Raw genomic sequence first — 16,051 nt, forward strand, 5'->3', positions numbered from 1 at the left:
CCATGCTTTAAATTTGAAAACTCGGCTCCCCTATCTTTCTTGTAAGTAGGAAAGAAACGTTGATAAAATTCAGATTTAAAAATATCCCAGGTAACAATCGTACCTCGACCCTCTAAAGCTTTCTTTGTCATGATCCACCAACTCTTAGCAACATCCAATAACTGATGAACAACTAATTTGATTCTACGATCATCTGGATACTCAAGAGATTCAAATAATTGATCCATATTCTCCAACCAGTTCTCACACTCTAATGCATTCTCGGTACCCTTCAACATCGGTGGGTGCAAAGACTGAAATCTGGCTAACAGTATCTCCATCGGAGTCGGAGTTATATCCATCTGAGTATGAGTAGCACTGCCCTGATCTTTTGCCACTGGTATGTTCTGTCTAGGTCTACCATGACCTCTACCACGAGTAGCCATGTCTGATATACAATAGATCAAACATAGATAAATCACAATATCATAATCATCTCAATCCTGTATCAATCATCTTTGGCTCTCGAGACTCAAAAATCTCGAATATAGCTCAACAATAGAGTATCTCAATTATGATCATGTATTTCTCATTACGGCACAGTGAAAATGCTAGAAAATATATCACATGATCAAGCAATTCGAACTGACTCCATCTACCATGTTCCCAAATATCATACGCTCTGATACAACCTAATGTGGGGCCCCGGGTCCGATATCTAATACTAAAAATTTTAAATGTATCAAACCAAACGATTTAATAAAATACATAATTTCTTGTTCACAAACTGACATAAACATCGTCAAAATAATTTAAATGTCTCAAATGTTTGAAATATAATTTTCAACATGTCAAAATAACTAGTGAACAAAGATAATCCAAACATCATCAAATAGCTCCTAAGATCCGAGAATCCCACTCTAACTCGTATCTCCTCGCCTGAAACTGGAGTCTGGCATCCCAAGCCTCGCCTCACCTACCGTCAAGCACATGAAAACAAGAGGTAGCCGACGTGCCGGTGAGTATAAACCCAGTATGATACAATCAATAACATATGAGAATTTAATTTTCAAAATATTTCATATAAATCCATAAAGATGCAATATAATGCAATGCATGATCAGAAGGTGTGGGCTATCAATAAATTTCAAGATCAAGTGAATCATCTGGTCATAGGGTACCCAAGGAAAGAGAATCCCCCAGCAACATCCACCGACTCATCCGCTCTAGGTGGGGTGTTGTGTTCTACAATCCCAGGACTATGGTGCGCCTATAGAGAGTGTTCAGGCCATAGCAGCGACCTCCGCATACACTCTGCCAACTCAAATATAGCCCCATACGTCCAACAAATCAATATATCAAGGCGACCTCCGCCATATCAAATCTGAATCGAAAAGTGGCTCAATATGCAATGCCATGATGCATTTCAATCTCATCAAGTCAATATCATAATAAGCTCATCTCAAAAGATCAATCATCAAAAATCACAAGTATTTCATCAAGCCATAGAATTTTCAATTTAAAATAAAAATGATACTTTTACCTCGTATGTTACCGACCGTAACATACCTTTCAAATATTACCAAAAGAAGATCGAAATTTGTAGGTGAGAAGTCTTGAACCTCTGAATTCTACTATAACTCAAGAACTCGGATCATTTATCAAAACAAAGCAATTTCTGTACAAAATTCATAATTAATTCAATAATGCTTCGCATCAAGATCCGCAATTTGGATATTCAAGAAAACTCAAATCCCAACAATTGTGTAAAGAAGAAATCCATATCATTTCTTAACCGTAATATGACATAAAAACATTCATTGAATCATTTTGTCAAACACGTAGAGTTAGCTCCTCTACAATTCCATTTCTTTTCCAAAATATCAATACATACAATACCATCAATCATTATATTAACAACTTTACTTCAACACTCAAACCAAACAACCCATTGTTTTCCCTTCAATCACTAACCCAAGGAAATAAGCTTTCTTACCTTGCTTCTAAACTCTTGAGGAGAAGAACTCATAATCTCCAAGCAAAGATTTAGGCTTCAATCAAAGATTAATGTCTTGGAAGAAATTGGATTGAAGGAGAAATGGGGAACCCTAGCTCTAAACCGATGGAGAGAAATGAGGATGAGAAGAAATGATACAAAAATCATTCCCCAATCTAATATATACCGTCAAAACCTCAAAATACGTTTTTTGTAAAAGTGCTGGGAGCCATGGCGCGTGTTTTGGCGCAGGGGCGCACACCATACTGCCCAAACATTGTTAGGATCGGCCCTACCTGCGATGGATCCTTTGAAGGGATTGCATGTAATGAGTTCGGTCAAGTGGCTAACATTACACTGCAAGGAAAAGGACTTTCTGGTCAAATACCACCTGAGATTGGTCAGCTCAAGAACTTGACTGGATGTCATTTGGAGGTCTGAGTAAAAAGTTATGCTCAATCTCCCAACATGTGTCATTGTAGGAACGACGATACGCACGACACAGTTCGGGGCGCTTTTGGCACGTCTTCCCTAATGATTTGACCAAAACTCAAAATAAGAAAGTTATAGCCTTATGTCTTATCTTTCTAATGAAAGTGGCCTCACATCAATTGGATCAATATACAAAACATTATGCTAAAAACCACAACTACTGCCACATTTTTCATACCGTTTCTGCACTTTCATTACCTATTTAGCTCAAATTCAACCTTTGATTCTACCCATCAATTATCTATTCAATTCTATAACATTCATTACCATTCATACCATAACGTAAAGCCATAAACCATCACAACTACTGCCACAATTTTATTTTTTTCAAAATTCGGGCATTACAACATTTGGTCGATTTTATTTTCTAGGAGCAAGGAGAAATTTTCTTAATTAATTATTTGATAGTGTATTTAAAAAGGTGGGGAAGATATCTACCTAGAAAAAGTTATGGAAAGATAATTAGAAAATAAATTGTCCAACTAATGAAATCTTTTAAAATTAAAGGAGGGGCCGATTCTTATGTATCAAATGAGGGTAGATAAGTGCTTAATTAATAATTTTAGTTGATTAAAAAGGTGAGGGATTAATGCAAAGAAAAGGAAGATATCAATGGAGATGAGATGTCAACTTTTAAATCCTTCAAGGGGAAACAAAATCTTCTAAATAAATATGGGTAGGGATAATGCTTAATTACTAATTATTGGAGAATTAAAAGTGAGAGATTTATCTCCTAAAAAAATGGATAAGGAAGGAAATAAGTTAAATTGTGAGTTGACAAATTTTAAATCCTACAAAATGAGAGGGCCGAAATTTGATGATTAAAAGAGGCAAAAATATTGCTTAATTATTAATTATTGAAGATTTAGTGTGGTGGAATTATTTCCAAGAAAATGGGTAAGGAAATGAATCAAGGAAATGAGTTGTAAATTAAAGAACAAAATCTTTTAAAAATGAGAAGGGGAGGCCGAAAATTTTAATGAAATGGAGGGGAAAATATTTCTTAAATATTGAATTTTAAATCTCTAGTGTTTTATCTACCCATTAAATATTTTAGGGAATTAAGGAATTAATTATTGAACTTACTTACTACTTATCTCAACTTATTTAGATAATTCCTTAAACCTTCTTTTACATTAAATTCACTTATTATTTAGCTTAAATAAATTCTAGGAATATTTTCTAAATATTAAAATTTATCTCTTTACTCCAACTCCAGTCCGGCCTCACTTATTTAACTGAAAAGGTAGCAACTAAACTACTGCATGAAATAAATAAATTTAAAGAAAAGAATTTAAATACTCATGCAATAAAATCATTTTAATTTAAATACTAGAATTATGCATGACTTATACGTAGTCCAATTTACGAGTTCTACAACCCTCCCCCCCTTAAAAGAAATTTCGTCCTCGAAATTCGTTTATCCTTGATAATCTAAAAGTTAGATTCTTTATTCTAGTATCCCACCAATCTACGTTACCGCTGCGCTACTCTGATAAAGATTTTTAAATCCTAGGCTATCCTTACGTCTCCTCAATCCTAATTAAATTGCCCCTCAATCCTAATTAAATTGCCTACCAAAAACCTCGTTCGTGAATCGCAACTTAAAGCGACTTACTTTTACTTTACTATGATCTCGCCTTCTGACCTTTCTCACCATTCTCAATATCAGAAATGGAGGTCCAAACTTATCGTATCTTACCTTCCTCATACTATACCCGTAATGTTCAATGACCTATTACATTAGCATTTACGCAGTTCGACTTAAGAACTCTCAGCGCAAAAGGTTATTGATCAACTTCTATCCTTGGCAATATACTTAAAAGTTAAACCTTATCTTAACTCCATAATAATATCAGTCCAATATCCTTGAATCGAATTTTTATCTTATGACTCCACCCTTACGTAATTTAACTATTCACAAGTACACCCAAATATAAAATTGTTGTAAATCTTAAACATCGAATAACGTTAATTCATAAAACCCAATTATGCAACACCGACCTTCTACCTATATATTAAAGCCCTTCCAGTCCCAATTACATGCTTAAACTATTTTCTTTCCAATTACATTATAATTGGGGCCTAAGACCTTTGAGCTTTCCGCATTGGAGCGAATGTCGCAAACTTACATATCCTCAATGCTTAATAATTATAGCGTATAAAACTTACTAAGTTATCCCAGGATAAAGTTGGACTAACTTTAATAAACCAATTTTACTTATAACCCATAGAATTCTAGAATTCCCACATCGAGATTTTGGATTTCTTACTCGATAACAACCTTAACATTCATTCATTGGTGACATATGCTAAACACAACTAATTCTCTTTTGTTTTTATTTCATCCAAAGTTTTCGTATGAACACATACCCCATAAATTTGAAATTCAACCTTACGCAACCTAAATAGTTTTGGATGACCTAATTCCAACACACATATTCACCTATCCCCAAGTTTCTTAATAATTTGCAAAAATTTCTCAAGACAAGATGTCTACCTCAATTCTTACATGCATCTATCGAGTAACCTAACCATCAATCATACCCAAGTTTCTAGAAAAATCAAATCCCAACGAAGGTATAGTCCTAACTGTTAAGATCATGGCTAAAACTTATGACACCTCAAACTTAAGTTCCCAACAATTCGTTATCTCAATGTCTGCTCTTATAACTTAACTAACTGATCAATTTTATCTTAAATCATCATCACGTTAAATTCTTAATTTGCCGCAACGTTAATTCACTAACGCTTAAATTTTCAAGCCCGGGATTGATTCATCCTACAATGTCCTTGATTACCATCCGCAATAACATTATAACCCAGATATCTAAAGGTTCTAAATATCCTTCAAGCCCAAATCACCTAAAACTCCTATCATTTAAACCATTCAATTCTCACTTACTGCTAAACTAGTCCCCCAAAATTCTTAAGATAACAACATTAATTCTTAATTCCATCGAAAATTATCCAATTTTTTTTTTTCGAAAATTTTACAATTACTCATAATTCTTCGGCGTTCCCAATTTCATTTATATGTTTCCTGTATCATAAGGTTCAATAGCCTTAAGTTTATTAAACCCAAAAATTAATTTCCCTAGCCCGCCTTGCATTTCTATAAATACTTAAAATCCCAAGTGTTCCTCAAAAGTTTTTATTTAATCCTCAAAAAAAATTTCGGACTTTGCAATTTGGCTTCTAAAGTTCTCAAAATTACATTTTTGGCTCTATAACCATTCGAAATTTGCATTTTTGTCCCCATAAAATTTTCCATCTTTACATCATTAAACTCTTAAATTCTCGAACTCAAAATTTAATCCCAAAATTTGATAAATTCAAAAATAGTCCCTTAGAATTTTTAAATTTTTTTTGTTTTGCACTTAGGTCCTCAAATTATTAGTTATTACAATTAGGTCCCTAAAATTCTCAATTCGTGCAATTCCATCCTTACATCTAACTAGGTAGAGCATGTATCCTAAATAAATTCTCATAATTAATATTACATTTTCATAGATATTTAAAATCCTCAAATTGTACATTTATAATCCTAAAGATTGTCGTAGTCTTCGAATCACTATTGCTTATGTGAAATCCTCAAAAATTTACTCGACTAGCAACCAAGAACCATCAATAATTCCTTAGAAATTCTACGAGTCCCAAAAGCATTCATAATTTTCAAGATTAACTTATGACCCATAAGGAGGACGTCCATACTACTGACCTAAAAATTAATATAGTCAAATCATTTTCAACCTCTCCTAAAGCACAATATTAGAATTCTTAGACATGTCCAATTCCAAATGTAACCAACATGAATAATTACATTATTTCTTTAAATTTACATAAATACTGAACAATTAAAATCTGAACGTAAAAAAAACATTTCATGAAAACATGCTGTTAAAATAATTCACGCTTTAAATAAAACGCATAAATGTAAAACTTACAGACCGAAGACGTGACTTTGTGAGCTTCTCGAGGTCAATAGTAGTACAACCCTTTATAGAACCATTGCTATGATATCAGCTATAATGGCCCGAAAATTCGCGTTTGAAAGTTTGCGGAAAAATTTAAAATTTTCTTTTTTAAAATAATTAAAATGCTTTATTCATAAAATAAACTGATAAATCAAGTTTAATGTTCAAAATAGCAGCGGAAGAAATTATTGTTTGCAAAAATAACCATTTAACATAATCCAATGACGGGTAAAAATATTTGATCAATAAATGATAAATGCTGAAAATGAGGTCCTCAGATTCCAGTACTGCCGATCCTCGATGGCTCACTGGTCCCCGCCCTCAGTCCCGAGCTCATCAGTACCTACAACAATCAAGTCTAGTGAGTCTAAAGACTCAGCATGCATATATCATAGATAACAAGTAATAATAATAAAATCGCATACAAAGTGCAAATATCATGTCATGATAAATTGTAATGCGTGCATAACTGAACTGAAAATCGTATCATGAATAATTAATATTATGTACATAACTGAACTGAAAGTAGTAAGTGAAATATTTGTTCCGTAGAGCCCTGTCATAAAATAACGTGTAATAATTTTCTGTTGAGATTATGTTCTACGCAAGTGGCCCCATGAACTGCACTGAACTGAACTAAACTAACTGGTAAGTAGCCACCGGGTGAAATAATATACGTCTGATCAGACTAATGCCACAATATACTGGGTGGGACTGGTAAGTAGCCACCGGGTGAAATAATATACGTCTGATCAGACTAATGCCACAATATACTGGGTGGGACTGGTAAGTAGCCACCGGGATGAACTGAACTGAAGCGGTAAGTAGCCACCGGGTGAAGTAATAATCTCATGACAGTGAAGTGACCACAAACAATATCGCATAAATCTCAAAAATGAATATTTTACCTTTTTGCACGTAATATAATTAAATACGTAATTAAATGTCCTGTATTAATTTTACCATAAGGTTTGAACCGTTCTCAAGCTCGCTGCAACCTAAATGTAACATGAAAAATATGCAAATGATTTACTTGACCAAACTTTGTAATTGAATTCAAAACGAGACAATTACGCCCACTGACTTAGTATTTAATCATGACTCCGAGCCAACCCGAACCAACACCGAACCAACGTTTAGTCATGATTAAAATACTCCTAAAATGATGAAATAATGCTCATAAAATTTCAGTACTTCAAAGTTTGGTGAATGGAGGCCAAAACATGAAACGCTCTTTTGAGAGTCACTTTGGCACATTGCACCGTAAATTCTCGTACGACCTCTAAACCTGACCAAATCACAAACCGCCAAAAACATGACTTTCCTAACATGATGAGGTACTGTCCAGTCCAAGTCCATAGGCTAAAAGCCAACCAAGAACCCGGAATTCACCTCTGAACCGCAGCACACATGCTGTCAAAAATTACAGCAGCCGCGCTTTGGTTTCCTTGCGTCGTTTGCGAGGCTAATGGCCATTGGGGCTTGAACCACCAACTAGAACCTCTTAACAACATCCTAAGGAATGGTTTGAACCATGGCTAAGGGCCCTAGGCCAGCCACAATTGGAACCACATCATGAAATGCGACAATGCTCCCAGCCGAGAGCAAACCTGCACGCATGGGGCATTGCTATTGTTTTGCTGTCATGGATCGTTCCAGTGGTCATTTGATTGACCATGGTATGATCTAGACATCAAGGGGTATGGTATGAACCGTGGCTAAGGGCCAGAGGCCAAACAAGATCCACACCACTCACTAAAACCGAAACATCACATGCAGTAGGGGGGAGGGGCCGAGGGGCTGTTCTTGTGTTTTGATTTAAAAACCGCTTCTACCCTGAACCAAGCCTCAAAAGGGCGACTTGGTCGCGTCTTAGACATTATAGGGAGGGGTTCTAACCATGGCTATAGGCCCCTAGGGCAGTCAAGATCAGAAACTCTCCCTTGACAGCAAGCAACAAAATCGAAGCACAATCTGGCACTAAGGATGAGTTGCTGTCAATACTGAATTTCCAGCGGGTATGGGGCTTGAACGAGTGGACCAACATGGTATTGACACACCCTAGTATGTGTCTATATGCAGCCTTGGGAGTCTGGAATCGAACCACACCCTGAAACCATCAAAACTAAGCAAACCGTGAAGCACATGAGGGAACCGAAATAATTCTGCACCAAGTTTCGAAAATGAATGATATGTATTTCGATTTTCTTGCAATAAAATCATGTACATGCGTTGTTTAAAAATACCTATATGACTTGATCGAAGAGAAAATAAAAATATATATATGCCTGAAATTGTTTTGAACGAAAAACAATTGAAACACAACGACGCAGCGCGGAGGAGACGGAGCGCTTTTCCTTCTTGTTTGCTACTCGATTTTTTTTCCTCTTGTTTCTACCACTGATTCTCACGGTTTTCTCTCAGTATTTTTCTCTGAATTTTCGAGACTAAGGAGGGGGATGAATGGTTAGGGATGAAGGGGAATGTCTACCAATAAAAGGGAAGGAGATGCTGAGATAAAAATCTTTCTATCTAGAGTTTGAGAGATAAGGAAAATATGAATGATATCAAAAGATTTGAGGGGTGTTTAGAGGGTGCATTTGGTCTATTTTATGGTCTAGGAGCAAGGAGAAATTTGCTTAATTAATTATTTGATAGTGTTTTTAAAAAGGTGGGGAAGATATCTACCTAGAAAAAGTTATGGAAAGATAATTAGAAAATAAATTGTCCAACTAATGAAATCTTTTAAAATTAAAGGTGGGGCCGATTCTTATGTAACAAATGAGGGTAGATAAGTGCTTAATTAATAATTTTAGTTGATTAAAAAGGTGAGGGATTAATGCCAAGAAAAGGAAGATATCAATGGAGATGAGTTGTCAACTTTTAAATCCTTCAAGGGGAAACGAAATCTTCTAAATAAATATGGGTAGGGATAATGCTTAATTACTAATTATTGGAGAATTAAAAGTGAGAGATTTATCTCCTAAAAAAATGGATAAGGAAGGAAATCAGTTAAATTGTGAGTTGATAAATTTTAAATCCTACAAAATGAGAGGGCCGGAATTTGATGATTAAAAGAGGCAAAAATATTGCTTAATTATTAATTATTGAAGATTTAGTGTGGTGGAATTATCTCCCAAGAAAATGGGTAAAGAAATGAATCAAGGAAATGAGTTGTAAATTAAAGAACTAAATCTTTTAAAAATGAGAAGGGTGGCCGAAAATTTTAATGAAATGGAGGGGAAAATATTTCTTAAATATTGAATTTTAAATCTCTAGTGTTTTATCTACCCATTAAATATTTTAGGGAATTAAGGAATTAATTATTGAACTTTACTTACTACTTATCTCAACTTATTTAGATAATTCCTTAAACCTTCTTTTACATTAAATTCACTTATTATTTAACTTAAATAAATTTTAGGAATATTTTCTAAATATTAAAATTTATCACTTTACTCCAACTCCAGTCCGGCCTCACTTATTTAACTGAAAAGGTAGCAACTAAACTACTGCATGAAATAAATAAATTTAAAGAAAAGAATTTAAATACTCATGCAATAAAATCATTTTAATTTAAATACTAGAATTATGCATGAGTTATACGTAGTCCAATTTACGGGTTCTACATCACACATGAGTAAATACGTTAGAAATACAATAACAAGTTTTGTTAACATCAAAATCAAGATTGCGAACATGAAATGTTCCAACATCCTTGAATTTATTATCCCAAAATTTAATTATCATAAATTCAACTTCTTTAATTTATTCTCTCAACGGGAAAAAACGATCCAGCGCTTGTGTGACCTCAATGGTTCAGGGATACAGCTAGTCGTGGGTTTACAATTTTTTGTGATTCATGACATAATTCTTTATACAGACTTACCCTTATTTGCCCCATTCTATTTATCAACAATTGATCATCAGAATGTCAGAAATCATATTTCTGATTAAACCCATCGAATCATGTTAAAAGCGTCTAGTAGCATCGTCCCATGATTCCCTAGGTATCACTGATAGTGTCTGCAAGAATCAGTCAATTATGATTAGCGTACAGTACGGTCCCTTCATCTCATATATCCCGATCGAATCTGCAACCATTGGTTCATCGAGGTTTGCATAATAATTTGATAACTATGTAATACATATAAATAGTGACATCGCATGTACTATTGAAGAACTCCTTCTCTAATGTACATCTCATACTCTGGCCAGAGATTCCACGTGCTATTATTTAATCAGATCAAATATGATATCCACACCCATAGGTGAGCGGTGAATCTCCGACTACAATGCACTGGCTCCTCTATGTGTCGCAACTGTAAAATCCGAAAAATCAGATTACGTATAAGTCATGCATAATTTTTATTATTTAAATTAAAAATAAATTTTATGAATATATGAAGTGTTTTGTTTATTTTAAAAAAAGATGTTTAGTTTTATCTTTTCAGGATAAATACGCGAGGTCGGACCGGAGTTTTGAGATTTGAGATAAGATGAATAATAAGAAAATATTCCTAAATTTAATTTGAGGCAATGAATAATTTAATTTAAAGAAATAGAATGTTTTAGAATTTATTTAATTAATTAGAGCTAAGTTGGTAAATAAGTTCTTTAGGTTAATATTTAATTAAAGCTTAAAGTAAAATGTGTAAAGAATGGAGGATGAATTAATCTAAGTATAATATATTCAAGAAGTTAATCATAGCATTTGAATATTTAAATTTGAAGTCATGAATGCCATGCAAGATTCTAAGCAAGATTCTAAACTAAATTAATTTGTTAATGCATTAAATATATATAATGGAGGTTTAAAATCTTAAACAATTAAAATGTAAGATTTAAACCATATCATACCATGCAGAATTAAGAAGGAATCGGCCAATTTTTTTTAAACAAATTCAAATAGGGAGTAAACCCATTCAAGTCACCCTCAATGACCATTAAGGTGAATTTATTCCCTCATTGTTAATTCTCTAATTAGTAGTAAATTCAAATGCAATAACACACCTCATTTCTACTCAACATATTAGCCTAGAAATCGTTGATAGTGCAGCAAAAAAAAATCTAATAAGAACACCGTATCGGCCAGCAAGGAAATCAAAAGCATTTCAAATCCATTCAACTTCTTGGCTTGTAACCTTCAACTAAATGCACTTCAAGACTCATTTATCACCCCTTGTAACCTTCATCCTCATTACCTAGCAGCCCTTCATTCATAATTTCGAAATTTACAGAAGAGAACAGCAGCTAAAAATCGAGAATAGCAGTAGAAAACAAAGAGAGAAATTCCACTCGGACTCCGCCGCTCGTATTCATAGTATTGATTTGTTTTTGGTCAAAACAAATTCCAGACATGTATATATTGTTTCTTTGCTCTTCAATCAGGTCCTATAAATATTTTAAACATTATATGTTCATGGTTCATGAGGTATAAACGAAATTTGACATAAAAAATCTAAAAGGTTGCACAGAGTTTTCTCGACCTTGGCTTGAGCTTCACGGTTGCTGAGTTTTTGTTGATTTCAGGATGTTGTTCGGTTCCAGGCACTCATGGCTGCTTCTAGGCATAATTTAGAGTGTGTTAGGGTGTTATTGGTCCATTAGTTTACATCCATAACCTCACAAATAGAGAAATGACAACAACTTTTTCCAAAGATACAGATTTGAGCCACGTTTTCTTTGTTCTTGGTTGGTTAAGGAGTGTGTTCGAATCTTGGCTGTCCTAGGGACTGTAGCCATGGTTAGAACCCTTCCTTATCATGTCTAGGACGTGACCAAATCAGTTTTTCCAGGCCTGGTTCACGGATCCTTCAGATTTTTACATAAACATGACAAGTGCCCATCAGATTTTAAAATTCTGATGTATGAGTATGGTTTCGGTTTTTGAGAGTTGCTTGGATTATGTTTGGCTTCTGGCCCATAGCCATGGTTCATACAACTCTCCATCATGTATAGATCGATCCATTGTCGATCAAATGGTCCTTGGAACGAGACAAGACAGTAAAATATTTCAATACAACACACTACACAACAAGTGGTGCTCTCGGCTGGTATGTTGTGATTGTCCTAGGTGATTGCTTGGGTTGTGGTTGGATTTTAGCCCTTAGACATGGTCCAAGCCATGCCTTAGGATGTTGGTAAGAGTCTTTGGTCGGTGGTTCAAGCCAATGGTCATTAAATTTTAGAGTTTACACCATAAACACACCAGCTGCTACTCGTGTATTTTGACAGCAACTTTCAGTTTTTGTTTTGGTGCTTGTTTGAGTTATTGGTTGGCTTTTAGCTCATGGCCTTAGACTGGACAGTACCTTAATGAGTTAGGAAAGTCATGTTTTTGGCCATTTGTGATTCGGTTGAGTTTAGAGGTCGTACGAGAATTTACGATGCAATGTGCCAAAATGACTCTCGAAAGAGTGTTTTATGTTTTTGGATTTCATTCACCAATGTTCGTGTACAGATATCATCATGAATATTTTTCGGTATGTTAGGGGTATTTTAATCATGGTTAAACGTTGGTTTAATGTTGGTTCGGGTTGGTACGAAGCCATGATTGAAAAATTAAGTTGTTGGTTATAATCGTCTCGTTTTTGGTTCGATTGTCAAGTTTTGGTCAAGATAAGATTTATTGCATGTGTCACATATTAGAATTAAGTCACAGCAAGCCTGGGAACGATCCAAATCATCCTGTAAAAAAAATAAGGTTATAATTATATTACGTCAATAAAAAAATATAAAATGTTTATTTTTGAGATATATGCGATATGTCTTGTGGCCACTTTATGTTTATGGGTTTGGAAGTCGGTATGCGCAACCGAGGACCTCTCCACCCGGTGACTTACGACCGGTTTACGATTATGTATGGGTACGGATATCCAGTCCAAGGGCTGTGGTGATCTCTACCGCCCAGTATACTGTGGTTTAGTCTGATCAGGCACTCATGTTATGTTATGGGCCACTTGCTTAGAAACATTATCTCTACCAAAAAATTGTGATATGATATGACAGAGCTCTATTGAGCAAAGCTTTTACGTATGATTTTCAGATATGCACGTAGTTATAATTATTCATGATACGATTTTCACCATGCGCTTTACGATACCATATTTTTACGTTGCAGGCGATTTTATGATATATTTACTTGTTATTCACGATATATACATGTTGAGTCTTTAGACTCACTAGACTTGATTGTTGTAGGTATTGATGAGGTCGAGACTGCGGGCGGAGACCAGTGAGCTATTTTGGGGCAGCAGTAGTAAACCCGCGGACCTCATGTTTTAGTTTATGCACCTTTTATCGTTCAAACAAAATTTTATTATGTTGGATTATTTTAAGTTGTTGTTGGAAACACAATGTTGACTTCCGCTGTTATTTTAAAGTTAAAATTATTTACATGTTTGTTTTATAAATGAGGCAAGATAATTACTTCTTTAGAAAATTTTTAATAATTCAGCTAAAATACGAATACAAAATACGGGCCTTTACAGTTGGTATCAGAGCCTATGATCTTGTTAAGGGTTGTACTACTACTGCTCTCGAGAAGCTCATGAAGTCACGTCTTCGATCTGTAAGTTTTATGTTTACGCATTTCGTTTAAAGCATGAAATATTTTTACATCATGATTGCATGAAATATTTTATGTCAAGATTATGATTATGCAGTATTTATTTAAATTTAAAGAAAATAGCGGAATTATGCATGTTTGTTACGTATGAGTTATAATTATGGAACATCATGCCTCCTAGACGCATTTTGATCGCACGGGAGTTGATGAGCATCGTCATGAGAACGAGGAGAGAGATTTACCACCACCCCCTCCACCAGACTTGAATGCCCAGATGTTAGCTGTGATGACTCAGTTCTTCGTACAGTTCGCGGGGAACAATGCTGTGGTAGCAAGACAGACGGGGCCTGAGGCTGTCTGTGAGCGGTTCATGAAGATGAGGCCGAAGGAATTCTTAGGGACGTCAGATCCTATGGTTGCAGAGGGATGGATTAAATCCCTTGAGGTTATTTTCGAGTTCATGGGGCTCGAAGATGGAGATAGGGTTCGTTGTGCGACTTATCTGTTTGGAGGAGACGCTCGCCTGTGGTGGGGAGGAGCATCTATAGCTTTGGATTTGGCTACTTTGAGCTGGACGCGCTTCACCGAGGTATTCTACTCTAAATATTTTACTGACGAGGTGCGTTCCAGGTTGACCAGGGAGTTTATGACCCTGAGGCAAGGAGACATGACTGTTACGGAGTTTATCCGTAAGTTTGAAAGGGGTTGTCACTTTGTACCCCTGATTGCAAATGACGCTGGTGCCAAATTGAGGCATTTTATGGATGGTCTGCGGTCGATATTGCGCCGTGATGTTAGGGTGGCTGGCCCTACTACCTATGATGTTGCTATTTCCAGAGCTTTAGCGGCAGAGCAAGACCAGAATGATATTGAGTGCGATCGCCAGGGTAAACGACCATTTCAGGCACCATACCGTCCTCATCCGCAACAGCACCAGAATAAGAGACATTTCCACGGTCCACCCAGGAACAGAGGACAACATCAGCAGCAGCAGGGTCGGACAGTCCCGAGGACAGTGGAGTATCCAGTCTGTGCCAAGTGCTCACGTCGTCATGCTGGGACTTGTATGTATGGTTCGGGAAAGTGTTACAAATGTGGTAGTGCTGACCACATATTGAAGAATTGCCCTCAGAAGAATCTGCCTACCCAAGGCAGAGTTTTTGCTCTCCATGCAGCGGAGACTAACCCGGAGACGATGCTCATGACAAGTATCCTAAAGCTTTTAGTTCGTATTTGAAATGTAATGTTTTAAGAGTTTGAGTTAAGATTTTTAACTTAAAAAAAAAAAATTGGTCATAGGTTTGCATGTTCTAATCAGGGTTATTTTTGGGAATTTAAGTTAGAAAAACTTTGACCTTTGCATGTCTAGAAGCTTAGTTCTGGTAAAACTATTGGGTTTAGCATGATATTCCAATCTTTCAGGGAGAATCTTTATAGCCGGTTCAGCGACGAAAGCCTTGATAGATTCAGGGGCTACTCATTCATTCATTTCAGAAACCTTTGCAAATTCTCTCAAGATCAAGACAATTGGGCTAGACATAGCGTATTCAGTAGCATTGCCTTCTGGAGAGGAGATGACAGCTACTAATGTGATCCGAGATATAGACCTCGAACTTCATGGTAATCTTGTGTATGTGGATCTTATCGTCCTGCCGATGCCAGAATTTGATATCATTCTGGGGATGGACTGACTATTGAGGAACAGAGTTTTGATTGATTTTCAGTGGAGATCTGTTCTAGTCCGACCGTCTGGGATGGAACAATTCTTATTTGAACTAGACAGGTATTTTAATTTACCGCGTATAATACCTTATGTCCAGGCTAGGAAACTCATGCATCGAGGGTGCCGAGCATTTTTAGCTACTCTTGTATCTGTTCCCGAGATGCCCAAACAGTCAGCATCCGATGTTCCTATTGTCGAGGACTTTCTAGACGTTTTTCCTGATGACGTCACTGGTTTGCCACCGGTGCGAGAGTTGGAATTTTCTATTGAGCTTATGCCAGGTACCTCACCGATTTCAAAAGCACCGTACCGAT

Source organism: Primulina tabacum, chromosome 6, assembly GCF_025594145.1.
Source record: "Primulina tabacum isolate GXHZ01 chromosome 6, ASM2559414v2, whole genome shotgun sequence".
Classification (NCBI taxonomy): Eukaryota; Viridiplantae; Streptophyta; class Magnoliopsida; order Lamiales; family Gesneriaceae; genus Primulina; species Primulina tabacum.